This window comes from Garra rufa, unplaced genomic scaffold (genome assembly GCF_049309525.1).
Source record: "Garra rufa unplaced genomic scaffold, GarRuf1.0 hap1_unplaced_003, whole genome shotgun sequence".
NCBI lineage: Eukaryota > Metazoa > Chordata > Actinopteri > Cypriniformes > Cyprinidae > Garra > Garra rufa.
Genome location: NW_027394278.1, coordinates 9343904 through 9367286, shown reverse-complemented (window position 1 = coordinate 9367286; position 23383 = coordinate 9343904). Strand labels below are relative to the sequence as shown.

The following is a 23383-nucleotide window of genomic DNA, read 5'->3' as shown; positions in this document are numbered from 1 at the left end:
TCCAGGGGAGAGCGCGAACGCAGTCCCCCACTACCATAAATTATGCAGTCGAGATTCCCACATTTGGGGAATTCGCAGGGGTCAGCACGGCCGGAGTGCAATGGACGAGCCTCGCCCTGGGTGAACCACCTTCTTGATCATGGTGTCTCCCCTGCCAGGTAAGTATGAAGCTTTAGGCCGCCTGTCAGAGGAACCGCTTCCCTGTCTACCATCCTTATCAACGGTGACCCCCATCCCAAGCAAAGGAAGGGCGGGTGCCCTGCGTTGACCAAGCGTCTTCTTCTTCTCTTGCTTAATGGCGGATCGCAAACAACTTTTAGGTGCATCGCGCCACCCGCTGCACAGAAGTGTGTAACATCACGTCGTTTGAGCGTTCTTGTGTTCTATTTATTAGCCCAGAGTTTTTACCCCACCTCATTATCAGAAGACTCCAAAGACTTCAGATGGGCGTGCCGGGTGGGGAGACCTCAAGAAACGGGAAGCACGGCTTTGAACCCGACGTCACCGGCTCTGCTATTAGACACAAAAATAGGGAAAGCGCACCGTTCCTGGAAACACTGCAATACCAGGCCGATGCATGGAGTGGACGGAGCAAGCCCCGGCTCCAGCTCCCTGATCCAAAAATCAATTTAATATGCAGTCCCCGGGTAGGGGACGTATCAGATATTAAACTGATAAGAACAGATACTACACTTGATCTTAGCCAAAAGGCCGAGAAGCGATGCCGCTGTGAGGCGGCGGGGAGGAAGCCGGAAACAGCGGCGGCCACCTCGGCCGCGGGCGGTCGCAGAGCCCTGAAACGTCGGGGGACGGCAGTACCCACCCCCGCCCGCAACGTCACCGAGCCTCGCCCCGATCGGCCGGGCGGTGGCGCTGCAGCGATGGAGAGTACGGCATCGCTCGTAACTCCCAAACGGTTTGTCGCAGAGCCACGTGCCTCGTGTCATCGGAATCCTTGGCTCGAGCCGGACGAGAAGCAGGCCTCGGATTCGCTCGTCGCACTGACGAAATTTTCGGCTATTTTGGATTTCGTCGAAAACCTACTTTTGCAAACCAGCGCTAGGCATTTGGCCCAGTCCGACCCGGAGCAGTGCAGAAAGATTCCCTGGAGTCTGACTGTCAATAATGATCCAAAAAACCCGGAAATTTCCATTCACCCTGGCGAGGGGACCCCAAAACGTTGGAAGGTCGTGTGGCCGAGTTTGCTAAAATGGCTATAACTCCCGCAAGGAATGAGATCGGTTCACCCAAATCGGCACACCTGTGCAGGGGCTCGGTCTGTGGTCAGGTGTAAAGGGGCGCTGCGACTGGCCACTTGGTGGCGCTGTAAGGTCAAAAAAAATAGGAAAAGGATACAAAAAGGACAGCCAAACAAACACGCAAACAGCTACAGCTACGCAACGCTTAGTCCAAACAAAAAGCGAGGTCTGTGAGAAATTTGAACTGAAACGCCCCCCAGGGGGCGATCTTTCAAGACCGCGAGTGACTTTGTTTTCACGCACAACACACACACACACACCAGGTGACAGACCTCCTCACTCTGAACAACTCTCTAAACCATTGATCATCCAGGAAAAAAAAGAGATAAAGACCAAACCACAGCAAAACAAACAAACAAACGAAAAAAGAGACAAAAACCCAACAAAAACATCTGCCTTTTCAAACCAACAAATCCAGGGGAGAGCGCGAACGCAGTCCCCCACTACCATAAATTATGCAGTCGAGATTCCCACATTTGGGGAATTCGCAGGGGTCAGCACGGCCGGAGTGCAATGGACGAGCCTCGCCCTGGGTGAACCACCTTCTTGATCATGGTGTCTCCCCTGCCAGGTAAGTATGAAGCTTTAGGCCGCCTGTCAGAGGAACCGCTTCCCTGTCTACCATCCTTATCAACGGTGACCCCCATCCCAAGCAAAGGAAGGGCGGGTGCCCTGCGTTGACCAAGCGTCTTCTTCTTCTCTTGCTTAATGGCGGATCGCAAACAACTTTTAGGTGCATCGCGCCACCCGCTGCACAGAAGTGTGTAACATCACGTCGTTTGAGCGTTCTTGTGTTCTATTTATTAGCCCAGAGTTTTTACCCCACCTCATTATCAGAAGACTCCAAAGACTTCAGATGGGCGTGCCGGGTGGGGAGACCTCAAGAAACGGGAAGCACGGCTTTGAACCCGACGTCACCGGCTCTGCTATTAGACACAAAAATAGGGAAAGCGCACCGTTCCTGGAAACACTGCAATACCAGGCCGATGCATGGAGTGGACGGAGCAAGCCCCGGCTCCAGCTCCCTGATCCAAAAATCAATTTAATATGCAGTCCCCGGGTAGGGGACGTATCAGATATCAAACTGATAAGAACAGATACTACACTTGATCTTAGCCAAAAGGCCGAGAAGCGATGCCGTTGTGAGGCGGCGGGGAGGAAGCCGGAAACAGCGGCGGCCACCTCGGCCGCGGGCGGTCGCAGAGCCCTGAAACGTCGGGGGACGGCAGTACCCACCCCCGCCCGCAACGTCACCGAGCCTCGCCCCGATCGGCCGGGCGGTGGCGCTGCAGCGATGGAGAGTACGGCATCGCTCGTAACTCCCAAACGGTTTGTCGCAGAGCCACGTGCCTCGTGTCATCGGAATCCTTGGCTCGAGCCGGACGAGAAGCAGGCCTCGGATTCGCTCGTCGCACTGACGAAATTTTCGGCTATTTTGGATTTCGTCGAAAACCTACTTTTGCAAACCAGCGCTAGGCATTTGGCCCAGTCCGACCCGGAGCAGTGCAGAAAGATTCCCTGGAGTCTGACTGTCAATAATGATCCAAAAAACCCGGAAATTTCCATTCACCCTGGCGAGGGGACCCCAAAACGTTGGAAGGTCGTGTGGCCGAGTTTGCTAAAATGGCTATAACTCCCGCAAGGAATGAGATCGGTTCACCCAAATCGGCACACCTGTGCAGGGGCTCGGTCTGTGGTCAGGTGTAAAGGGGCGCTGCGACTGGCCACTTGGTGGCGCTGTAAGGTCAAAAAAAATAGGAAAAGGATACAAAAAGGACAGCCAAACAAACACGCAAACAGCTACAGCTACGCAACGCTTAGTCCAAACAAAAAGCGAGGTCTGTGAGAAATTTGAACTGAAACGCCCCCCAGGGGGCGATCTTTCAAGACCGCGAGTGACTTTGTTTTCACGCACAACACACACACACACACCAGGTGACAGACCTCCTCACTCTGAACAACTCTCTAAACCATTGATCATCCAGGAAAAAAAAGAGATAAAGACCAAACCACAGCAAAACAAACAAACAAACGAAAAAAGAGACAAAAACCCAACAAAAACATCTGCCTTTTCAAACCAACAAATCCAGGGGAGAGCGCGAACGCAGTCCCCCACTACCATAAATTATGCAGTCGAGATTCCCACATTTGGGGAATTCGCAGGGGTCAGCACGGCCGGAGTGCAATGGACGAGCCTCGCCCTGGGTGAACCACCTTCTTGATCATGGTGTCTCCCCTGCCAGGTAAGTATGAAGCTTTAGGCCGCCTGTCAGAGGAACCGCTTCCCTGTCTACCATCCTTATCAACGGTGACCCCCATCCCAAGCAAAGGAAGGGCGGGTGCCCTGCGTTGACCAAGCGTCTTCTTCTTCTCTTGCTTAATGGCGGATCGCAAACAACTTTTAGGTGCATCGCGCCACCCGCTGCACAGAAGTGTGTAACATCACGTCGTTTGAGCGTTCTTGTGTTCTATTTATTAGCCCAGAGTTTTTACCCCACCTCATTATCAGAAGACTCCAAAGACTTCAGATGGGCGTGCCGGGTGGGGAGACCTCAAGAAACGGGAAGCACGGCTTTGAACCCGACGTCACCGGCTCTGCTATTAGACACAAAAATAGGGAAAGCGCACCGTTCCTGGAAACACTGCAATACCAGGCCGATGCATGGAGTGGACGGAGCAAGCCCCGGCTCCAGCTCCCTGATCCAAAAATCAATTTAATATGCAGTCCCCGGGTAGGGGACGTATCAGATATCAAACTGATAAGAACAGATACTACACTTGATCTTAGCCAAAAGGCCGAGAAGCGATGCCGTTGTGAGGCGGCGGGGAGGAAGCCGGAAACAGCGGCGGCCACCTCGGCCGCGGGCGGTCGCAGAGCCCTGAAACGTCGGGGGACGGCAGTACCCACCCCCGCCCGCAACGTCACCGAGCCTCGCCCCGATCGGCCGGGCGGTGGCGCTGCAGCGATGGAGAGTACGGCATCGCTCGTAACTCCCAAACGGTTTGTCGCAGAGCCACGTGCCTCGTGTCATCGGAATCCTTGGCTCGAGCCGGACGAGAAGCAGGCCTCGGATTCGCTCGTCGCACTGACGAAATTTTCGGCTATTTTGGATTTCGTCGAAAACCTACTTTTGCAAACCAGCGCTAGGCATTTGGCCCAGTCCGACCCGGAGCAGTGCAGAAAGATTCCCTGGAGTCTGACTGTCAATAATGATCCAAAAAACCCGGAAATTTCCATTCACCCTGGCGAGGGGACCCCAAAACGTTGGAAGGTCGTGTGGCCGAGTTTGCTAAAATGGCTATAACTCCCGCAAGGAATGAGATCGGTTCACCCAAATCGGCACACCTGTGCAGGGGCTCGGTCTGTGGTCAGGTGTAAAGGGGCGCTGCGACTGGCCACTTGGTGGCGCTGTAAGGTCAAAAAAAATAGGAAAAGGATACAAAAAGGACAGCCAAACAAACACGCAAACAGCTACAGCTACGCAACGCTTAGTCCAAACAAAAAGCGAGGTCTGTGAGAAATTTGAACTGAAACGCCCCCCAGGGGGCGATCTTTCAAGACCGCGAGTGACTTTGTTTTCACGCACAACACACACACACACACCAGGTGACAGACCTCCTCACTCTGAACAACTCTCTAAACCATTGATCATCCAGGAAAAAAAAGAGATAAAGACCAAACCACAGCAAAACAAACAAACAAACGAAAAAAGAGACAAAAACCCAACAAAAACATCTGCCTTTTCAAACCAACAAATCCAGGGGAGAGCGCGAACGCAGTCCCCCACTACCATAAATTATGCAGTCGAGATTCCCACATTTGGGGAATTCGCAGGGGTCAGCACGGCCGGAGTGCAATGGACGAGCCTCGCCCTGGGTGAACCACCTTCTTGATCATGGTGTCTCCCCTGCCAGGTAAGTATGAAGCTTTAGGCCGCCTGTCAGAGGAACCGCTTCCCTGTCTACCATCCTTATCAACGGTGACCCCCATCCCAAGCAAAGGAAGGGCGGGTGCCCTGCGTTGACCAAGCGTCTTCTTCTTCTCTTGCTTAATGGCGGATCGCAAACAACTTTTAGGTGCATCGCGCCGCCCGCTGCACAGAAGTGTGTAACATCACGTCGTTTGAGCGTTCTTGTGTTCTATTTATTAGCCCAGAGTTTTTACCCCACCTCATTATCAGAAGACTCCAAAGACTTCAGATGGGCGTGCCGGGTGGGGAGACCTCAAGAAACGGGAAGCACGGCTTTGAACCCGACGTCACCGGCTCTGCTATTAGACACAAAAATAGGGAAAGCGCACCGTTCCTGGAAACACTGCAATACCAGGCCGATGCATGGAGTGAACGGAGCAAGCCCCGGCTCCAGCTCCCTGATCCAAAAATCAATTTAATATGCAGTCCCCGGGTAGGGGACGTATCAGATATCAAACTGATAAGAACAGATACTACACTTGATCTTAGCCAAAAGGCCGAGAAGCGATGCCGTTGTGAGGCGGCGGGGAGGAAGCCGGAAACAGCGGCGGCCACCTCGGCCGCGGGCGGTCGCAGAGCCCTGAAACGTCGGGGGACGGCAGTACCCACCCCCGCCCGCAACGTCACCGAGCCTCGCCCCGATCGGCCGGGCGGTGGCGCTGCAGCGATGGAGAGTACGGCATCGCTCGTAACTCCCAAACGGTTTGTCGCAGAGCCACGTGCCTCGTGTCATCGGAATCCTTGGCTCGAGCCGGACGAGAAGCAGGCCTCGGATTCGCTCGTCGCACTGACGAAATTTTCGGCTATTTTGGATTTCGTCGAAAACCTACTTTTGCAAACCAGCGCTAGGCATTTGGCCCAGTCCGACCCGGAGCAGTGCAGAAAGATTCCCTGGAGTCTGACTGTCAATAATGATCCAAAAAACCCGGAAATTTCCATTCACCCTGGCGAGGGGACCCCAAAACGTTGGAAGGTCGTGTGGCCGAGTTTGCTAAAATGGCTATAACTCCCGCAAGGAATGAGATCGGTTCACCCAAATCGGCACACCTGTGCAGGGGCTCGGTCTGTGGTCAGGTGTAAAGGGGCGCTGCGACTGGCCACTTGGTGGCGCTGTAAGGTCAAAAAAAATAGGAAAAGGATACAAAAAGGACAGCCAAACAAACACGCAAACAGCTACAGCTACGCAACGCTTAGTCCAAACAAAAAGCGAGGTCTGTGAGAAATTTGAACTGAAACGCCCCCCAGGGGGCGATCTTTCAAGACCGCGAGTGACTTTGTTTTCACGCACAACACACACACACACACCAGGTGACAGACCTCCTCACTCTGAACAACTCTCTAAACCATTGATCATCCAGGAAAAAAAAGAGATAAAGACCAAACCACAGCAAAACAAACAAACAAACGAAAAAAGAGACAAAAACCCAACAAAAACATCTGCCTTTTCAAACCAACAAATCCAGGGGAGAGCGCGAACGCAGTCCCCCACTACCATAAATTATGCAGTCGAGATTCCCACATTTGGGGAATTCGCAGGGGTCAGCACGGCCGGAGTGCAATGGACGAGCCTCGCCCTGGGTGAACCACCTTCTTGATCATGGTGTCTCCCCTGCCAGGTAAGTATGAAGCTTTAGGCCGCCTGTCAGAGGAACCGCTTCCCTGTCTACCATCCTTATCAACGGTGACCCCCATCCCAAGCAAAGGAAGGGCGGGTGCCCTGCGTTGACCAAGCGTCTTCTTCTTCTCTTGCTTAATGGCGGATCGCAAACAACTTTTAGGTGCATCGCGCCACCCGCTGCACAGAAGTGTGTAACATCACGTCGTTTGAGCGTTCTTGTGTTCTATTTATTAGCCCAGAGTTTTTACCCCACCTCATTATCAGAAGACTCCAAAGACTTCAGATGGGCGTGCCGGGTGGGGAGACCTCAAGAAACGGGAAGCACGGCTTTGAACCCGACGTCACCGGCTCTGCTATTAGACACAAAAATAGGGAAAGCGCACCGTTCCTGGAAACACTGCAATACCAGGCCGATGCATGGAGTGGACGGAGCAAGCCCCGGCTCCAGCTCCCTGATCCAAAAATCAATTTAATATGCAGTCCCCGGGTAGGGGACGTATCAGATATTAAACTGATAAGAACAGATACTACACTTGATCTTAGCCAAAAGGCCGAGAAGCGATGCCGTTGTGAGGCGGCGGGGAGGAAGCCGGAAACAGCGGCGGCCACCTCGGCCGCGGGCGGTCGCAGAGCCCTGAAACGTCGGGGGACGGCAGTACCCACCCCCGCCCGCAACGTCACCGAGCCTCGCCCCGATCGGCCGGGCGGTGGCGCTGCAGCGATGGAGAGTACGGCATCGCTCGTAACTCCCAAACGGTTTGTCGCAGAGCCACGTGCCTCGTGTCATCGGAATCCTTGGCTCGAGCCGGACGAGAAGCAGGCCTCGGATTCGCTCGTCGCACTGACGAAATTTTCGACTATTTTGGATTTCGTCGAAAACCTACTTTTGCAAACCAGCGCTAGGCATTTGGCCCAGTCCGACCCGGAGCAGTGCAGAAAGATTCCCTGGAGTCTGACTGTCAATAATGATCCAAAAAACCCGGAAATTTCCATTCACCCTGGCGAGGGGACCCCAAAACGTTGGAAGGTCGTGTGGCCGAGTTTGCTAAAATGGCTATAACTCCCGCAAGGAATGAGATCGGTTCACCCAAATCGGCACACCTGTGCAGGGGCTCGGTCTGTGGTCAGGTGTAAAGGGGCGCTGCGACTGGCCACTTGGTGGCGCTGTAAGGTCAAAAAAAATAGGAAAAGGATACAAAAAGGACAGCCAAACAAACACGCAAACAGCTACAGCTACGCAACGCTTAGTCCAAACAAAAAGCGAGGTCTGTGAGAAATTTGAACTGAAACGCCCCCCAGGGGGCGATCTTTCAAGACCGCGAGTGACTTTGTTTTCACGCACAACACACACACACACACCAGGTGACAGACCTCCTCACTCTGAACAACTCTCTAAACCATTGATCATCCAGGAAAAAAAAGAGATAAAGACCAAACCACAGCAAAACAAACAAACAAACGAAAAAAGAGACAAAAACCCAACAAAAACATCTGCCTTTTCAAACCAACAAATCCAGGGGAGAGCGCGAACGCAGTCCCCCACTACCATAAATTATGCAGTCGAGATTCCCACATTTGGGGAATTCGCAGGGGTCAGCACGGCCGGAGTGCAATGGACGAGCCTCGCCCTGGGTGAACCACCTTCTTGATCATGGTGTCTCCCCTGCCAGGTAAGTATGAAGCTTTAGGCCGCCTGTCAGAGGAACCGCTTCCCTGTCTACCATCCTTATCAACGGTGACCCCCATCCCAAGCAAAGGAAGGGCGGGTGCCCTGCGTTGACCAAGCGTCTTCTTCTTCTCTTGCTTAATGGCGGATCGCAAACAACTTTTAGGTGCATCGCGCCGCCCGCTGCACAGAAGTGTGTAACATCACGTCGTTTGAGCGTTCTTGTGTTCTATTTATTAGCCCAGAGTTTTTACCCCACCTCATTATCAGAAGACTCCAAAGACTTCAGATGGGCGTGCCGGGTGGGGAGACCTCAAGAAACGGGAAGCACGGCTTTGAACCCGACGTCACCGGCTCTGCTATTAGACACAAAAATAGGGAAAGCGCACCGTTCCTGGAAACACTGCAATACCAGGCCGATGCATGGAGTGAACGGAGCAAGCCCCGGCTCCAGCTCCCTGATCCAAAAATCAATTTAATATGCAGTCCCCGGGTAGGGGACGTATCAGATATCAAACTGATAAGAACAGATACTACACTTGATCTTAGCCAAAAGGCCGAGAAGCGATGCCGTTGTGAGGCGGCGGGGAGGAAGCCGGAAACAGCGGCGGCCACCTCGGCCGCGGGCGGTCGCAGAGCCCTGAAACGTCGGGGGACGGCAGTACCCACCCCCGCCCGCAACGTCACCGAGCCTCGCCCCGATCGGCCGGGCGGTGGCGCTGCAGCGATGGAGAGTACGGCATCGCTCGTAACTCCCAAACGGTTTGTCGCAGAGCCACGTGCCTCGTGTCATCGGAATCCTTGGCTCGAGCCGGACGAGAAGCAGGCCTCGGATTCGCTCGTCGCACTGACGAAATTTTCGGCTATTTTGGATTTCGTCGAAAACCTACTTTTGCAAACCAGCGCTAGGCATTTGGCCCAGTCCGACCCGGAGCAGTGCAGAAAGATTCCCTGGAGTCTGACTGTCAATAATGATCCAAAAAACCCGGAAATTTCCATTCACCCTGGCGAGGGGACCCCAAAACGTTGGAAGGTCGTGTGGCCGAGTTTGCTAAAATGGCTATAACTCCCGCAAGGAATGAGATCGGTTCACCCAAATCGGCACACCTGTGCAGGGGCTCGGTCTGTGGTCAGGTGTAAAGGGGCGCTGCGACTGGCCACTTGGTGGCGCTGTAAGGTCAAAAAAAATAGGAAAAGGATACAAAAAGGACAGCCAAACAAACACGCAAACAGCTACAGCTACGCAACGCTTAGTCCAAACAAAAAGCGAGGTCTGTGAGAAATTTGAACTGAAACGCCCCCCAGGGGGCGATCTTTCAAGACCGCGAGTGACTTTGTTTTCACGCACAACACACACACACACACCAGGTGACAGACCTCCTCACTCTGAACAACTCTCTAAACCATTGATCATCCAGGAAAAAAAAGAGATAAAGACCAAACCACAGCAAAACAAACAAACAAACGAAAAAAGAGACAAAAACCCAACAAAAACATCTGCCTTTTCAAACCAACAAATCCAGGGGAGAGCGCGAACGCAGTCCCCCACTACCATAAATTATGCAGTCGAGATTCCCACATTTGGGGAATTCGCAGGGGTCAGCACGGCCGGAGTGCAATGGACGAGCCTCGCCCTGGGTGAACCACCTTCTTGATCATGGTGTCTCCCCTGCCAGGTAAGTATGAAGCTTTAGGCCGCCTGTCAGAGGAACCGCTTCCCTGTCTACCATCCTTATCAACGGTGACCCCCATCCCAAGCAAAGGAAGGGCGGGTGCCCTGCGTTGACCAAGCGTCTTCTTCTTCTCTTGCTTAATGGCGGATCGCAAACAACTTTTAGGTGCATCGCGCCACCCGCTGCACAGAAGTGTGTAACATCACGTCGTTTGAGCGTTCTTGTGTTCTATTTATTAGCCCAGAGTTTTTACCCCACCTCATTATCAGAAGACTCCAAAGACTTCAGATGGGCGTGCCGGGTGGGGAGACCTCAAGAAACGGGAAGCACGGCTTTGAACCCGACGTCACCGGCTCTGCTATTAGACACAAAAATAGGGAAAGCGCACCGTTCCTGGAAACACTGCAATACCAGGCCGATGCATGGAGTGGACGGAGCAAGCCCCGGCTCCAGCTCCCTGATCCAAAAATCAATTTAATATGCAGTCCCCGGGTAGGGGACGTATCAGATATTAAACTGATAAGAACAGATACTACACTTGATCTTAGCCAAAAGGCCGAGAAGCGATGCCGTTGTGAGGCGGCGGGGAGGAAGCCGGAAACAGCGGCGGCCACCTCGGCCGCGGGCGGTCGCAGAGCCCTGAAACGTCGGGGGACGGCAGTACCCACCCCCGCCCGCAACGTCACCGAGCCTCGCCCCGATCGGCCGGGCGGTGGCGCTGCAGCGATGGAGAGTACGGCATCGCTCGTAACTCCCAAACGGTTTGTCGCAGAGCCACGTGCCTCGTGTCATCGGAATCCTTGGCTCGAGCCGGACGAGAAGCAGGCCTCGGATTCGCTCGTCGCACTGACGAAATTTTCGGCTATTTTGGATTTCGTCGAAAACCTACTTTTGCAAACCAGCGCTAGGCATTTGGCCCAGTCCGACCCGGAGCAGTGCAGAAAGATTCCCTGGAGTCTGACTGTCAATAATGATCCAAAAAACCCGGAAATTTCCATTCACCCTGGCGAGGGGACCCCAAAACGTTGGAAGGTCGTGTGGCCGAGTTTGCTAAAATGGCTATAACTCCCGCAAGGAATGAGATCGGTTCACCCAAATCGGCACACCTGTGCAGGGGCTCGGTCTGTGGTCAGGTGTAAAGGGGCGCTGCGACTGGCCACTTGGTGGCGCTGTAAGGTCAAAAAAAATAGGAAAAGGATACAAAAAGGACAGCCAAACAAACACGCAAACAGCTACAGCTACGCAACGCTTAGTCCAAACAAAAAGCGAGGTCTGTGAGAAATTTGAACTGAAACGCCCCCCAGGGGGCGATCTTTCAAGACCGCGAGTGACTTTGTTTTCACGCACAACACACACACACACACCAGGTGACAGACCTCCTCACTCTGAACAACTCTCTAAACCATTGATCATCCAGGAAAAAAAAGAGATAAAGACCAAACCACAGCAAAACAAACAAACAAACGAAAAAAGAGACAAAAACCCAACAAAAACATCTGCCTTTTCAAACCAACAAATCCAGGGGAGAGCGCGAACGCAGTCCCCCACTACCATAAATTATGCAGTCGAGATTCCCACATTTGGGGAATTCGCAGGGGTCAGCACGGCCGGAGTGCAATGGACGAGCCTCGCCCTGGGTGAACCACCTTCTTGATCATGGTGTCTCCCCTGCCAGGTAAGTATGAAGCTTTAGGCCGCCTGTCAGAGGAACCGCTTCCCTGTCTACCATCCTTATCAACGGTGACCCCCATCCCAAGCAAAGGAAGGGCGGGTGCCCTGCGTTGACCAAGCGTCTTCTTCTTCTCTTGCTTAATGGCGGATCGCAAACAACTTTTAGGTGCATCGCGCCGCCCGCTGCACAGAAGTGTGTAACATCACGTCGTTTGAGCGTTCTTGTGTTCTATTTATTAGCCCAGAGTTTTTACCCCACCTCATTATCAGAAGACTCCAAAGACTTCAGATGGGCGTGCCGGGTGGGGAGACCTCAAGAAACGGGAAGCACGGCTTTGAACCCGACGTCACCGGCTCTGCTATTAGACACAAAAATAGGGAAAGCGCACCGTTCCTGGAAACACTGCAATACCAGGCCGATGCATGGAGTGGACGGAGCAAGCCCCGGCTCCAGCTCCCTGATCCAAAAATCAATTTAATATGCAGTCCCCGGGTAGGGGACGTATCAGATATCAAACTGATAAGAACAGATACTACACTTGATCTTAGCCAAAAGGCCGAGAAGCGATGCCGTTGTGAGGCGGCGGGGAGGAAGCCGGAAACAGCGGCGGCCACCTCGGCCGCGGGCGGTCGCAGAGCCCTGAAACGTCGGGGGACGGCAGTACCCACCCCCGCCCGCAACGTCACCGAGCCTCGCCCCGATCGGCCGGGCGGTGGCGCTGCAGCGATGGAGAGTACGGCATCGCTCGTAACTCCCAAACGGTTTGTCGCAGAGCCACGTGCCTCGTGTCATCGGAATCCTTGGCTCGAGCCGGACGAGAAGCAGGCCTCGGATTCGCTCGTCGCACTGACGAAATTTTCGGCTATTTTGGATTTCGTCGAAAACCTACTTTTGCAAACCAGCGCTAGGCATTTGGCCCAGTCCGACCCGGAGCAGTGCAGAAAGATTCCCTGGAGTCTGACTGTCAATAATGATCCAAAAAACCCGGAAATTTCCATTCACCCTGGCGAGGGGACCCCAAAACGTTGGAAGGTCGTGTGGCCGAGTTTGCTAAAATGGCTATAACTCCCGCAAGGAATGAGATCGGTTCACCCAAATCGGCACACCTGTGCAGGGGCTCGGTCTGTGGTCAGGTGTAAAGGGGCGCTGCGACTGGCCACTTGGTGGCGCTGTAAGGTCAAAAAAAATAGGAAAAGGATACAAAAAGGACAGCCAAACAAACACGCAAACAGCTACAGCTACGCAACGCTTAGTCCAAACAAAAAGCGAGGTCTGTGAGAAATTTGAACTGAAACGCCCCCCAGGGGGCGATCTTTCAAGACCGCGAGTGACTTTGTTTTCACGCACAACACACACACACACACCAGGTGACAGACCTCCTCACTCTGAACAACTCTCTAAACCATTGATCATCCAGGAAAAAAAAGAGATAAAGACCAAACCACAGCAAAACAAACAAACAAACGAAAAAAGTGACAAAAACCCAACAAAAACATCTGCCTTTTCAAACCAACAAATCCAGGGGAGAGCGCGAACGCAGTCCCCCACTACCATAAATTATGCAGTCGAGATTCCCACATTTGGGGAATTCGCAGGGGTCAGCACGGCCGGAGTGCAATGGACGAGCCTCGCCCTGGGTGAACCACCTTCTTGATCATGGTGTCTCCCCTGCCAGGTAAGTATGAAGCTTTAGGCCGCCTGTCAGAGGAACCGCTTCCCTGTCTACCATCCTTATCAACGGTGACCCCCATCCCAAGCAAAGGAAGGGCGGGTGCCCTGCGTTGACCAAGCGTCTTCTTCTTCTCTTGCTTAATGGCGGATCGCAAACAACTTTTAGGTGCATCGCGCCACCCGCTGCACAGAAGTGTGTAACATCACGTCGTTTGAGCGTTCTTGTGTTCTATTTATTAGCCCAGAGTTTTTACCCCACCTCATTATCAGAAGACTCCAAAGACTTCAGATGGGCGTGCCGGGTGGGGAGACCTCAAGAAACGGGAAGCACGGCTTTGAACCCGACGTCACCGGCTCTGCTATTAGACACAAAAATAGGGAAAGCGCACCGTTCCTGGAAACACTGCAATACCAGGCCGATGCATGGAGTGGACGGAGCAAGCCCCGGCTCCAGCTCCCTGATCCAAAAATCAATTTAATATGCAGTCCCCGGGTAGGGGACGTATCAGATATCAAACTGATAAGAACAGATACTACACTTGATCTTAGCCAAAAGGCCGAGAAGCGATGCCGTTGTGAGGCGGCGGGGAGGAAGCCGGAAACAGCGGCGGCCACCTCGGCCGCGGGCGGTCGCAGAGCCCTGAAACGTCGGGGGACGGCAGTACCCACCCCCGCCCGCAACGTCACCGAGCCTCGCCCCGATCGGCCGGGCGGTGGCGCTGCAGCGATGGAGAGTACGGCATCGCTCGTAACTCCCAAACGGTTTGTCGCAGAGCCACGTGCCTCGTGTCATCGGAATCCTTGGCTCGAGCCGGACGAGAAGCAGGCCTCGGATTCGCTCGTCGCACTGACGAAATTTTCGGCTATTTTGGATTTCGTCGAAAACCTACTTTTGCAAACCAGCGCTAGGCATTTGGCCCAGTCCGACCCGGAGCAGTGCAGAAAGATTCCCTGGAGTCTGACTGTCAATAATGATCCAAAAAACCCGGAAATTTCCATTCACCCTGGCGAGGGGACCCCAAAACGTTGGAAGGTCGTGTGGCCGAGTTTGCTAAAATGGCTATAACTCCCGCAAGGAATGAGATCGGTTCACCCAAATCGGCACACCTGTGCAGGGGCTCGGTCTGTGGTCAGGTGTAAAGGGGCGCTGCGACTGGCCACTTGGTGGCGCTGTAAGGTCAAAAAAAATAGGAAAAGGATACAAAAAGGACAGCCAAACAAACACGCAAACAGCTACAGCTACGCAACGCTTAGTCCAAACAAAAAGCGAGGTCTGTGAGAAATTTGAACTGAAACGCCCCCCAGGGGGCGATCTTTCAAGACCGCGAGTGACTTTGTTTTCACGCACAACACACACACACACACCAGGTGACAGACCTCCTCACTCTGAACAACTCTCTAAACCATTGATCATCCAGGAAAAAAAAGAGATAAAGACCAAACCACAGCAAAACAAACAAACAAACGAAAAAAGTGACAAAAACCCAACAAAAACATCTGCCTTTTCAAACCAACAAATCCAGGGGAGAGCGCGAACGCAGTCCCCCACTACCATAAATTATGCAGTCGAGATTCCCACATTTGGGGAATTCGCAGGGGTCAGCACGGCCGGAGTGCAATGGACGAGCCTCGCCCTGGGTGAACCACCTTCTTGATCATGGTGTCTCCCCTGCCAGGTAAGTATGAAGCTTTAGGCCGCCTGTCAGAGGAACCGCTTCCCTGTCTACCATCCTTATCAACGGTGACCCCCATCCCAAGCAAAGGAAGGGCGGGTGCCCTGCGTTGACCAAGCGTCTTCTTCTTCTCTTGCTTAATGGCGGATCGCAAACAACTTTTAGGTGCATCGCGCCACCCGCTGCACAGAAGTGTGTAACATCACGTCGTTTGAGCGTTCTTGTGTTCTATTTATTAGCCCAGAGTTTTTACCCCACCTCATTATCAGAAGACTCCAAAGACTTCAGATGGGCGTGCCGGGTGGGGAGACCTCAAGAAACGGGAAGCACGGCTTTGAACCCGACGTCACCGGCTCTGCTATTAGACACAAAAATAGGGAAAGCGCACCGTTCCTGGAAACACTGCAATACCAGGCCGATGCATGGAGTGGACGGAGCAAGCCCCGGCTCCAGCTCCCTGATCCAAAAATCAATTTAATATGCAGTCCCCGGGTAGGGGACGTATCAGATATCAAACTGATAAGAACAGATACTACACTTGATCTTAGCCAAAAGGCCGAGAAGCGATGCCGTTGTGAGGCGGCGGGGAGGAAGCCGGAAACAGCGGCGGCCACCTCGGCCGCGGGCGGTCGCAGAGCCCTGAAACGTCGGGGGACGGCAGTACCCACCCCCGCCCGCAACGTCACCGAGCCTCGCCCCGATCGGCCGGGCGGTGGCGCTGCAGCGATGGAGAGTACGGCATCGCTCGTAACTCCCAAACGGTTTGTCGCAGAGCCACGTGCCTCGTGTCATCGGAATCCTTGGCTCGAGCCGGACGAGAAGCAGGCCTCGGATTCGCTCGTCGCACTGACGAAATTTTCGGCTATTTTGGATTTCGTCGAAAACCTACTTTTGCAAACCAGCGCTAGGCATTTGGCCCAGTCCGACCCGGAGCAGTGCAGAAAGATTCCCTGGAGTCTGACTGTCAATAATGATCCAAAAAACCCGGAAATTTCCATTCACCCTGGCGAGGGGACCCCAAAACGTTGGAAGGTCGTGTGGCCGAGTTTGCTAAAATGGCTATAACTCCCGCAAGGAATGAGATCGGTTCACCCAAATCGGCACACCTGTGCAGGGGCTCGGTCTGTGGTCAGGTGTAAAGGGGCGCTGCGACTGGCCACTTGGTGGCGCTGTAAGGTCAAAAAAAATAGGAAAAGGATACAAAAAGGACAGCCAAACAAACACGCAAACAGCTACAGCTACGCAACGCTTAGTCCAAACAAAAAGCGAGGTCTGTGAGAAATTTGAACTGAAACGCCCCCCAGGGGGCGATCTTTCAAGACCGCGAGTGACTTTGTTTTCACGCACAACACACACACACACACCAGGTGACAGACCTCCTCACTCTGAACAACTCTCTAAACCATTGATCATCCAGGAAAAAAAAGAGATAAAGACCAAACCACAGCAAAACAAACAAACAAACGAAAAAAGAGACAAAAACCCAACAAAAACATCTGCCTTTTCAAACCAACAAATCCAGGGGAGAGCGCGAACGCAGTCCCCCACTACCATAAATTATGCAGTCGAGATTCCCACATTTGGGGAATTCGCAGGGGTCAGCACGGCCGGAGTGCAATGGACGAGCCTCGCCCTGGGTGAACCACCTTCTTGATCATGGTGTCTCCCCTGCCAGGTAAGTATGAAGCTTTAGGCCGCCTGTCAGAGGAACCGCTTCCCTGTCTACCATCCTTATCAACGGTGACCCCCATCCCAAGCAAAGGAAGGGCGGGTGCCCTGCGTTGACCAAGCGTCTTCTTCTTCTCTTGCTTAATGGCGGATCGCAAACAACTTTTAGGTGCATCGCGCCACCCGCTGCACAGAAGTGTGTAACATCACGTCGTTTGAGCGTTCTTGTGTTCTATTTATTAGCCCAGAGTTTTTACCCCACCTCATTATCAGAAGACTCCAAAGACTTCAGATGGGCGTGCCGGGTGGGGAGACCTCAAGAAACGGGAAGCACGGCTTTGAACCCGACGTCACCGGCTCTGCTATTAGACACAAAAATAGGGAAAGCGCACCGTTCCTGGAAACACTGCAATACCAGGCCGATGCATGGAGTGGACGGAGCAAGCCCCGGCTCCAGCTCCCTGATCCAAAAATCAATTTAATATGCAGTCCCCGGGTAGGGGACGTATCAGATATCAAACTGATAAGAACAGATACTACACTTGATCTTAGCCAAAAGGCCGAGAAGCGATGCCGTTGTGAGGCGGCGGGGAGGAAGCCGGAAACAGCGGCGGCCACCTCGGCCGCGGGCGGTCGCAGAGCCCTGAAACGTCGGGGGACGGCAGTACCCACCCCCGCCCGCAACGTCACCGAGCCTCGCCCCGATCGGCCGGGCGGTGGCGCTGCAGCGATGGAGAGTACGGCATCGCTCGTAACTCCCAAACGGTTTGTCGCAGAGCCACGTGCCTCGTGTCATCGGAATCCTTGGCTCGAGCCGGACGAGAAGCAGGCCTCGGATTCGCTCGTCGCACTGACGAAATTTTCGGCTATTTTGGATTTCGTCGAAAACCTACTTTTGCAAACCAGCGCTAGGCATTTGGCCCAGTCCGACCCGGAGCAGTGCAGAAAGATTCCCTGGAGTCTGACTGTCAATAATGATCCAAAAAACCCGGAAATTTCCATTCACCCTGGCGAGGGGACCCCAAAACGTTGGAAGGTCGTGTGGCCGAGTTTGCTAAAATGGCTATAACTCCCGCAAGGAATGAGATCGGTTCACCCAAATCGGCACACCTGTGCAGGGGCTCGGTCTGTGGTCAGGTGTAAAGGGGCGCTGCGACTGGCCACTTGGTGGCGCTGTAAGGTCAAAAAAAAATAGGAAAAGGATACAAAAAGGACAGCCAAACAAACACGCAAACAGCTACAGCTACGCAACGCTTAGTCCAAACAAAAAGCGAGGTCTGTGAGAAATTTGAACTGAAACGCCCCCCAGGGGGCGATCTTTCAAGACCGCGAGTGACTTTGTTTTCACGCACAACACACACACACACACCAGGTGACAGACCTCCTCACTCTGAACAACTCTCTAAACCATTGATCATCCAGGAAAAAAAAGAGATAAAGACCAAACCACAGCAAAACAAACAAACAAACGAAAAAAGAGACAAAAACCCAACAAAAACATCTGCCTTTTCAAACCAACAAATCCAGGGGAGAGCGCGAACGCAGTCCCCCACTACCATAAATTATGCAGTCGAGATTCCCACATTTGGGGAATTCGCAGGGGTCAGCACGGCCGGAGTGCAATGGACGAGCCTCGCCCTGGGTGAACCACCTTCTTGATCATGGTGTCTCCCCTGCCAGGTAAGTATGAAGCTTTAGGCCGCCTGTCAGAGGAACCGCTTCCCTGTCTACCATCCTTATCAACGGTGACCCCCATCCCAAGCAAAGGAAGGGCGGGTGCCCTGCGTTGACCAAGCGTCTTCTTCTTCTCTTGCTTAATGGCGGATCGCAAACAACTTTTAGGTGCATCGCGCCACCCGCTGCACAGAAGTGTGTAACATCACGTCGTTTGAGCGTTCTTGTGTTCTATTTATTAGCCCAGAGTTTTTACCCCACCTCATTATCAGAAGACTCCAAAGACTTCAGATGGGCGTGCCGGGTGGGGAGACCTCAAGAAACGGGAAGCACGGCTTTGAACCCGACGTCACCGGCTCTGCTATTAGACACAAAAATAGGGAAAGCGCACCGTTCCTGGAAACACTGCAATACCAGGCCGATGCATGGAGTGGACGGAGCAAGCCCCGGCTCCAGCTCCCTGATCCAAAAATCAATTTAATATGCAGTCCCCGGGTAGGGGACGTATCAGATATCAAACTGATAAGAACAGATACTACACTTGATCTTAGCCAAAAGGCCGAGAAGCGATGCCGTTGTGAGGCGGCGGGGAGGAAGCCGGAAACAGCGGCGGCCACCTCGGCCGCGGGCGGTCGCAGAGCCCTGAAACGTCGGGGGACGGCAGTACCCACCCCCGCCCGCAACGTCACCGAGCCTCGCCCCGATCGGCCGGGCGGTGGCGCTGCAGCGATGGAGAGTACGGCATCGCTCGTAACTCCCAAACGGTTTGTCGCAGAGCCACGTGCCTCGTGTCATCGGAATCCTTGGCTCGAGCCGGACGAGAAGCAGGCCTCGGATTCGCTCGTCGCACTGACGAAATTTTCGGCTATTTTGGATTTCGTCGAAAACCTACTTTTGCAAACCAGCGCTAGGCATTTGGCCCAGTCCGACCCGGAGCAGTGCAGAAAGATTCCCTGGAGTCTGACTGTCAATAATGATCCAAAAAACCCGGAAATTTCCATTCACCCTGGCGAGGGGACCCCAAAACGTTGGAAGGTCGTGTGGCCGAGTTTGCTAAAATGGCTATAACTCCCGCAAGGAATGAGATCGGTTCACCCAAATCGGCACACCTGTGCAGGGGCTCGGTCTGTGGTCAGGTGTAAAGGGGCGCTGCGACTGGCCACTTGGTGGCGCTGTAAGGTCAAAAAAAATAGGAAAAGGATACAAAAAGGACAGCCAAACAAACACGCAAACAGCTACAGCTACGCAACGCTTAGTCCAAACAAAAAGCGAGGTCTGTGAGAAATTTGAACTGAAACGCCCCCCAGGGGGCGATCTTTCAAGACCGCGAGTGACTTTGTTTTCACGCACAACACACACACACACACCAGGTGACAGACCTCCTCACTCTGAACAACTCTCTAAACCATTGATCATCCAGGAAAAAAAAGAGATAAAGACCAAACCACAGCAAAACAAACAAACAAACGAAAAAAGAGACAAAAACCCAACAAAAACATCTGCCTTTTCAAACCAACAAATCCAGGGGAGAGCGCGAACGCAGTCCCCCACTACCATAAATTATGCAGTCGAGATTCCCACATTTGGGGAATTCGCAGGGGTCAGCACGGCCGGAGTGCAATGGACGAGCCTCGCCCTGGGTGAACCACCTTCTTGATCATGGTGTCTCCCCTGCCAGGTAAGTATGAAGCTTTAGGCCGCCTGTCAGAGGAACCGCTTCCCTGTCTACCATCCTTATCAACGGTGACCCCCATCCCAAGCAAAGGAAGGGCGGGTGCCCTGCGTTGACCAAGCGTCTTCTTCTTCTCTTGCTTAATGGCGGATCGCAAACAACTTTTAGGTGCATCGCGCCGCCCGCTGCACAGAAGTGTGTAACATCACGTCGTTTGAGCGTTCTTGTGTTCTATTTATTAGCCCAGAGTTTTTACCCCACCTCATTATCAGAAGACTCCAAAGACTTCAGATGGGCGTGCCGGGTGGGGAGACCTCAAGAAACGGGAAGCACGGCTTTGAACCCGACGTCACCGGCTCTGCTATTAGACACAAAAATAGGGAAAGCGCACCGTTCCTGGAAACACTGCAATACCAGGCCGATGCATGGAGTGGACGGAGCAAGCCCCGGCTCCAGCTCCCTGATCCAAAAATCAATTTAATATGCAGTCCCCGGGTAGGGGACGTATCAGATATCAAACTGATAAGAACAGATACTACACTTGATCTTAGCCAAAAGGCCGAGAAGCGATGCCGTTGTGAGGCGGCGGGGAGGAAGCCGGAAACAGCGGCGGCCACCTCGGCCGCGGGCGGTCGCAGAGCCCTGAAACGTCGGGGGACGGCAGTACCCACCCCCGCCCGCAACGTCACCGAGCCTCGCCCCGATCGGCCGGGCGGTGGCGCTGCAGCGATGGAGAGTACGGCATCGCTCGTAACTCCCAAACGGTTTGTCGCAGAGCCACGTGCCTCGTGTCATCGGAATCCTTGGCTCGAGCCGGACGAGAAGCAGGCCTCGGATTCGCTCGTCGCACTGACGAAATTTTCGGCTATTTTGGATTTCGTCGAAAACCTACTTTTGCAAACCAGCGCTAGGCATTTGGCCCAGTCCGACCCGGAGCAGTGCAGAAAGATTCCCTGGAGTCTGACTGTCAATAATGATCCAAAAAACCCGGAAATTTCCATTCACCCTGGCGAGGGGACCCCAAAACGTTGGAAGGTCGTGTGGCCGAGTTTGCTAAAATGGCTATAACTCCCGCAAGGAATGAGATCGGTTCACCCAAATCGGCACACCTGTGCAGGGGCTCGGTCTGTGGTCAGGTGTAAAGGGGCGCTGCGACTGGCCACTTGGTGGCGCTGTAAGGTCAAAAAAAATAGGAAAAGGATACAAAAAGGACAGCCAAACAAACACGCAAACAGCTACAGCTACGCAACGCTTAGTCCAAACAAAAAGCGAGGTCTGTGAGAAATTTGAACTGAAACGCCCCCCAGGGGGCGATCTTTCAAGACCGCGAGTGACTTTGTTTTCACGCACAACACACACACACACACCAGGTGACAGACCTCCTCACTCTGAACAACTCTCTAAACCATTGATCATCCAGGAAAAAAAAGAGATAAAGACCAAACCACAGCAAAACAAACAAACAAACGAAAAAAGTGACAAAAACCCAACAAAAACATCTGCCTTTTCAAACCAACAAATCCAGGGGAGAGCGCGAACGCAGTCCCCCACTACCATAAATTATGCAGTCGAGATTCCCACATTTGGGGAATTCGCAGGGGTCAGCACGGCCGGAGTGCAATGGACGAGCCTCGCCCTGGGTGAACCACCTTCTTGATCATGGTGTCTCCCCTGCCAGGTAAGTATGAAGCTTTAGGCCGCCTGTCAGAGGAACCGCTTCCCTGTCTACCATCCTTATCAACGGTGACCCCCATCCCAAGCAAAGGAAGGGCGGGTGCCCTGCGTTGACCAAGCGTCTTCTTCTTCTCTTGCTTAATGGCGGATCGCAAACAACTTTTAGGTGCATCGCGCCACCCGCTGCACAGAAGTGTGTAACATCACGTCGTTTGAGCGTTCTTGTGTTCTATTTATTAGCCCAGAGTTTTTACCCCACCTCATTATCAGAAGACTCCAAAGACTTCAGATGGGCGTGCCGGGTGGGGAGACCTCAAGAAACGGGAAGCACGGCTTTGAACCCGACGTCACCGGCTCTGCTATTAGACACAAAAATAGGGAAAGCGCACCGTTCCTGGAAACACTGCAATACCAGGCCGATGCATGGAGTGGACGGAGCAAGCCCCGGCTCCAGCTCCCTGATCCAAAAATCAATTTAATATGCAGTCCCCGGGTAGGGGACGTATCAGATATCAAACTGATAAGAACAGATACTACACTTGATCTTAGCCAAAAGGCCGAGAAGCGATGCCGTTGTGAGGCGGCGGGGAGGAAGCCGGAAACAGCGGCGGCCACCTCGGCCGCGGGCGGTCGCAGAGCCCTGAAACGTCGGGGGACGGCAGTACCCACCCCCGCCCGCAACGTCACCGAGCCTCGCCCCGATCGGCCGGGCGGTGGCGCTGCAGCGATGGAGAGTACGGCATCGCTCGTAACTCCCAAACGGTTTGTCGCAGAGCCACGTGCCTCGTGTCATCGGAATCCTTGGCTCGAGCCGGACGAGAAGCAGGCCTCGGATTCGCTCGTCGCACTGACGAAATTTTCGGCTATTTTGGATTTCGTCGAAAACCTACTTTTGCAAACCAGCGCTAGGCATTTGGCCCAGTCCGACCCGGAGCAGTGCAGAAAGATTCCCTGGAGTCTGACTGTCAATAATGATCCAAAAAACCCGGAAATTTCCATTCACCCTGGCGAGGGGACCCCAAAACGTTGGAAGGTCGTGTGGCCGAGTTTGCTAAAATGGCTATAACTCCCGCAAGGAATGAGATCGGTTCACCCAAATCGGCACACCTGTGCAGGGGCTCGGTCTGTGGTCAGGTGTAAAGGGGCGCTGCGACTGGCCACTTGGTGGCGCTGTAAGGTCAAAAAAAATAGGAAAAGGATACAAAAAGGACAGCCAAACAAACACGCAAACAGCTACAGCTACGCAACGCTTAGTCCAAACAAAAAGCGAGGTCTGTGAGAAATTTGAACTGAAACGCCCCCCAGGGGGCGATCTTTCAAGACCGCGAGTGACTTTGTTTTCACGCACAACACACACACACACACCAGGTGACAGACCTCCTCACTCTGAACAACTCTCTAAACCATTGATCATCCAGGAAAAAAAAGAGATAAAGACCAAACCACAGCAAAACAAACAAACAAACGAAAAAAGAGACAAAAACCCAACAAA

General features: G+C 53.4%; 28 non-coding genes across 28 annotated transcripts; all 28 read right to left on the bottom strand.

Moving 5' to 3' along the window:
- Positions 1-2: 2 nt before the first annotated feature.
- LOC141310689 (U1 spliceosomal RNA) lies at positions 3-166 on the bottom strand. Its single transcript, XR_012348168.1, has one exon. It is a non-coding gene; the product is annotated as a U1 spliceosomal RNA (small nuclear RNA).
- A 366-nt stretch (positions 167-532) lies between these two features.
- LOC141310888 (U2 spliceosomal RNA) lies at positions 533-723 on the bottom strand. Its single transcript, XR_012348366.1, has one exon. It is a non-coding gene; the product is annotated as a U2 spliceosomal RNA (small nuclear RNA).
- Positions 724-1674: 951 nt separating this feature from the next.
- LOC141310688 (U1 spliceosomal RNA) lies at positions 1675-1838 on the bottom strand. Its single transcript, XR_012348167.1, has one exon. It is a non-coding gene; the product is annotated as a U1 spliceosomal RNA (small nuclear RNA).
- A 366-nt stretch (positions 1839-2204) lies between these two features.
- On the bottom strand, positions 2205-2395 carry LOC141310977 (U2 spliceosomal RNA). The gene has a single exon (XR_012348453.1). It is a non-coding gene; the product is annotated as a U2 spliceosomal RNA (small nuclear RNA).
- A 951-nt stretch (positions 2396-3346) lies between these two features.
- Positions 3347-3510, bottom strand: LOC141310686 (U1 spliceosomal RNA). Its single transcript, XR_012348165.1, has one exon. It is a non-coding gene; the product is annotated as a U1 spliceosomal RNA (small nuclear RNA).
- Positions 3511-3876: 366 nt separating this feature from the next.
- On the bottom strand, positions 3877-4067 carry LOC141310976 (U2 spliceosomal RNA). Its single transcript, XR_012348452.1, has one exon. It is a non-coding gene; the product is annotated as a U2 spliceosomal RNA (small nuclear RNA).
- A 951-nt stretch (positions 4068-5018) lies between these two features.
- On the bottom strand, positions 5019-5182 carry LOC141310685 (U1 spliceosomal RNA). Its single transcript, XR_012348164.1, has one exon. It is a non-coding gene; the product is annotated as a U1 spliceosomal RNA (small nuclear RNA).
- A 366-nt stretch (positions 5183-5548) lies between these two features.
- Positions 5549-5739, bottom strand: LOC141310988 (U2 spliceosomal RNA). Its single transcript, XR_012348464.1, has one exon. It is a non-coding gene; the product is annotated as a U2 spliceosomal RNA (small nuclear RNA).
- A 951-nt stretch (positions 5740-6690) lies between these two features.
- On the bottom strand, positions 6691-6854 carry LOC141310684 (U1 spliceosomal RNA). The gene has a single exon (XR_012348162.1). It is a non-coding gene; the product is annotated as a U1 spliceosomal RNA (small nuclear RNA).
- Positions 6855-7220: 366 nt separating this feature from the next.
- LOC141310887 (U2 spliceosomal RNA) lies at positions 7221-7411 on the bottom strand. The gene has a single exon (XR_012348365.1). It is a non-coding gene; the product is annotated as a U2 spliceosomal RNA (small nuclear RNA).
- A 951-nt stretch (positions 7412-8362) lies between these two features.
- On the bottom strand, positions 8363-8526 carry LOC141310683 (U1 spliceosomal RNA). The gene has a single exon (XR_012348161.1). It is a non-coding gene; the product is annotated as a U1 spliceosomal RNA (small nuclear RNA).
- Positions 8527-8892: 366 nt separating this feature from the next.
- LOC141310987 (U2 spliceosomal RNA) lies at positions 8893-9083 on the bottom strand. Its single transcript, XR_012348463.1, has one exon. It is a non-coding gene; the product is annotated as a U2 spliceosomal RNA (small nuclear RNA).
- A 951-nt stretch (positions 9084-10034) lies between these two features.
- Positions 10035-10198, bottom strand: LOC141310682 (U1 spliceosomal RNA). Its single transcript, XR_012348160.1, has one exon. It is a non-coding gene; the product is annotated as a U1 spliceosomal RNA (small nuclear RNA).
- A 366-nt stretch (positions 10199-10564) lies between these two features.
- On the bottom strand, positions 10565-10755 carry LOC141310886 (U2 spliceosomal RNA). Its single transcript, XR_012348364.1, has one exon. It is a non-coding gene; the product is annotated as a U2 spliceosomal RNA (small nuclear RNA).
- A 951-nt stretch (positions 10756-11706) lies between these two features.
- Positions 11707-11870, bottom strand: LOC141310680 (U1 spliceosomal RNA). Its single transcript, XR_012348158.1, has one exon. It is a non-coding gene; the product is annotated as a U1 spliceosomal RNA (small nuclear RNA).
- Positions 11871-12236: 366 nt separating this feature from the next.
- On the bottom strand, positions 12237-12427 carry LOC141310975 (U2 spliceosomal RNA). The gene has a single exon (XR_012348451.1). It is a non-coding gene; the product is annotated as a U2 spliceosomal RNA (small nuclear RNA).
- A 951-nt stretch (positions 12428-13378) lies between these two features.
- On the bottom strand, positions 13379-13542 carry LOC141310678 (U1 spliceosomal RNA). Its single transcript, XR_012348157.1, has one exon. It is a non-coding gene; the product is annotated as a U1 spliceosomal RNA (small nuclear RNA).
- A 366-nt stretch (positions 13543-13908) lies between these two features.
- On the bottom strand, positions 13909-14099 carry LOC141310974 (U2 spliceosomal RNA). The gene has a single exon (XR_012348450.1). It is a non-coding gene; the product is annotated as a U2 spliceosomal RNA (small nuclear RNA).
- A 951-nt stretch (positions 14100-15050) lies between these two features.
- Positions 15051-15214, bottom strand: LOC141310677 (U1 spliceosomal RNA). The gene has a single exon (XR_012348156.1). It is a non-coding gene; the product is annotated as a U1 spliceosomal RNA (small nuclear RNA).
- Positions 15215-15580: 366 nt separating this feature from the next.
- On the bottom strand, positions 15581-15771 carry LOC141310973 (U2 spliceosomal RNA). Its single transcript, XR_012348448.1, has one exon. It is a non-coding gene; the product is annotated as a U2 spliceosomal RNA (small nuclear RNA).
- A 951-nt stretch (positions 15772-16722) lies between these two features.
- Positions 16723-16886, bottom strand: LOC141310676 (U1 spliceosomal RNA). The gene has a single exon (XR_012348155.1). It is a non-coding gene; the product is annotated as a U1 spliceosomal RNA (small nuclear RNA).
- Positions 16887-17252: 366 nt separating this feature from the next.
- LOC141310972 (U2 spliceosomal RNA) lies at positions 17253-17443 on the bottom strand. Its single transcript, XR_012348447.1, has one exon. It is a non-coding gene; the product is annotated as a U2 spliceosomal RNA (small nuclear RNA).
- A 952-nt stretch (positions 17444-18395) lies between these two features.
- On the bottom strand, positions 18396-18559 carry LOC141310675 (U1 spliceosomal RNA). Its single transcript, XR_012348154.1, has one exon. It is a non-coding gene; the product is annotated as a U1 spliceosomal RNA (small nuclear RNA).
- Positions 18560-18925: 366 nt separating this feature from the next.
- LOC141310970 (U2 spliceosomal RNA) lies at positions 18926-19116 on the bottom strand. Its single transcript, XR_012348445.1, has one exon. It is a non-coding gene; the product is annotated as a U2 spliceosomal RNA (small nuclear RNA).
- Positions 19117-20067: 951 nt separating this feature from the next.
- LOC141310673 (U1 spliceosomal RNA) lies at positions 20068-20231 on the bottom strand. The gene has a single exon (XR_012348151.1). It is a non-coding gene; the product is annotated as a U1 spliceosomal RNA (small nuclear RNA).
- Positions 20232-20597: 366 nt separating this feature from the next.
- Positions 20598-20788, bottom strand: LOC141310969 (U2 spliceosomal RNA). The gene has a single exon (XR_012348444.1). It is a non-coding gene; the product is annotated as a U2 spliceosomal RNA (small nuclear RNA).
- A 951-nt stretch (positions 20789-21739) lies between these two features.
- Positions 21740-21903, bottom strand: LOC141310672 (U1 spliceosomal RNA). Its single transcript, XR_012348150.1, has one exon. It is a non-coding gene; the product is annotated as a U1 spliceosomal RNA (small nuclear RNA).
- A 366-nt stretch (positions 21904-22269) lies between these two features.
- On the bottom strand, positions 22270-22460 carry LOC141310967 (U2 spliceosomal RNA). The gene has a single exon (XR_012348443.1). It is a non-coding gene; the product is annotated as a U2 spliceosomal RNA (small nuclear RNA).
- Between the last annotated feature and the right edge of the window lie 923 nt (positions 22461-23383).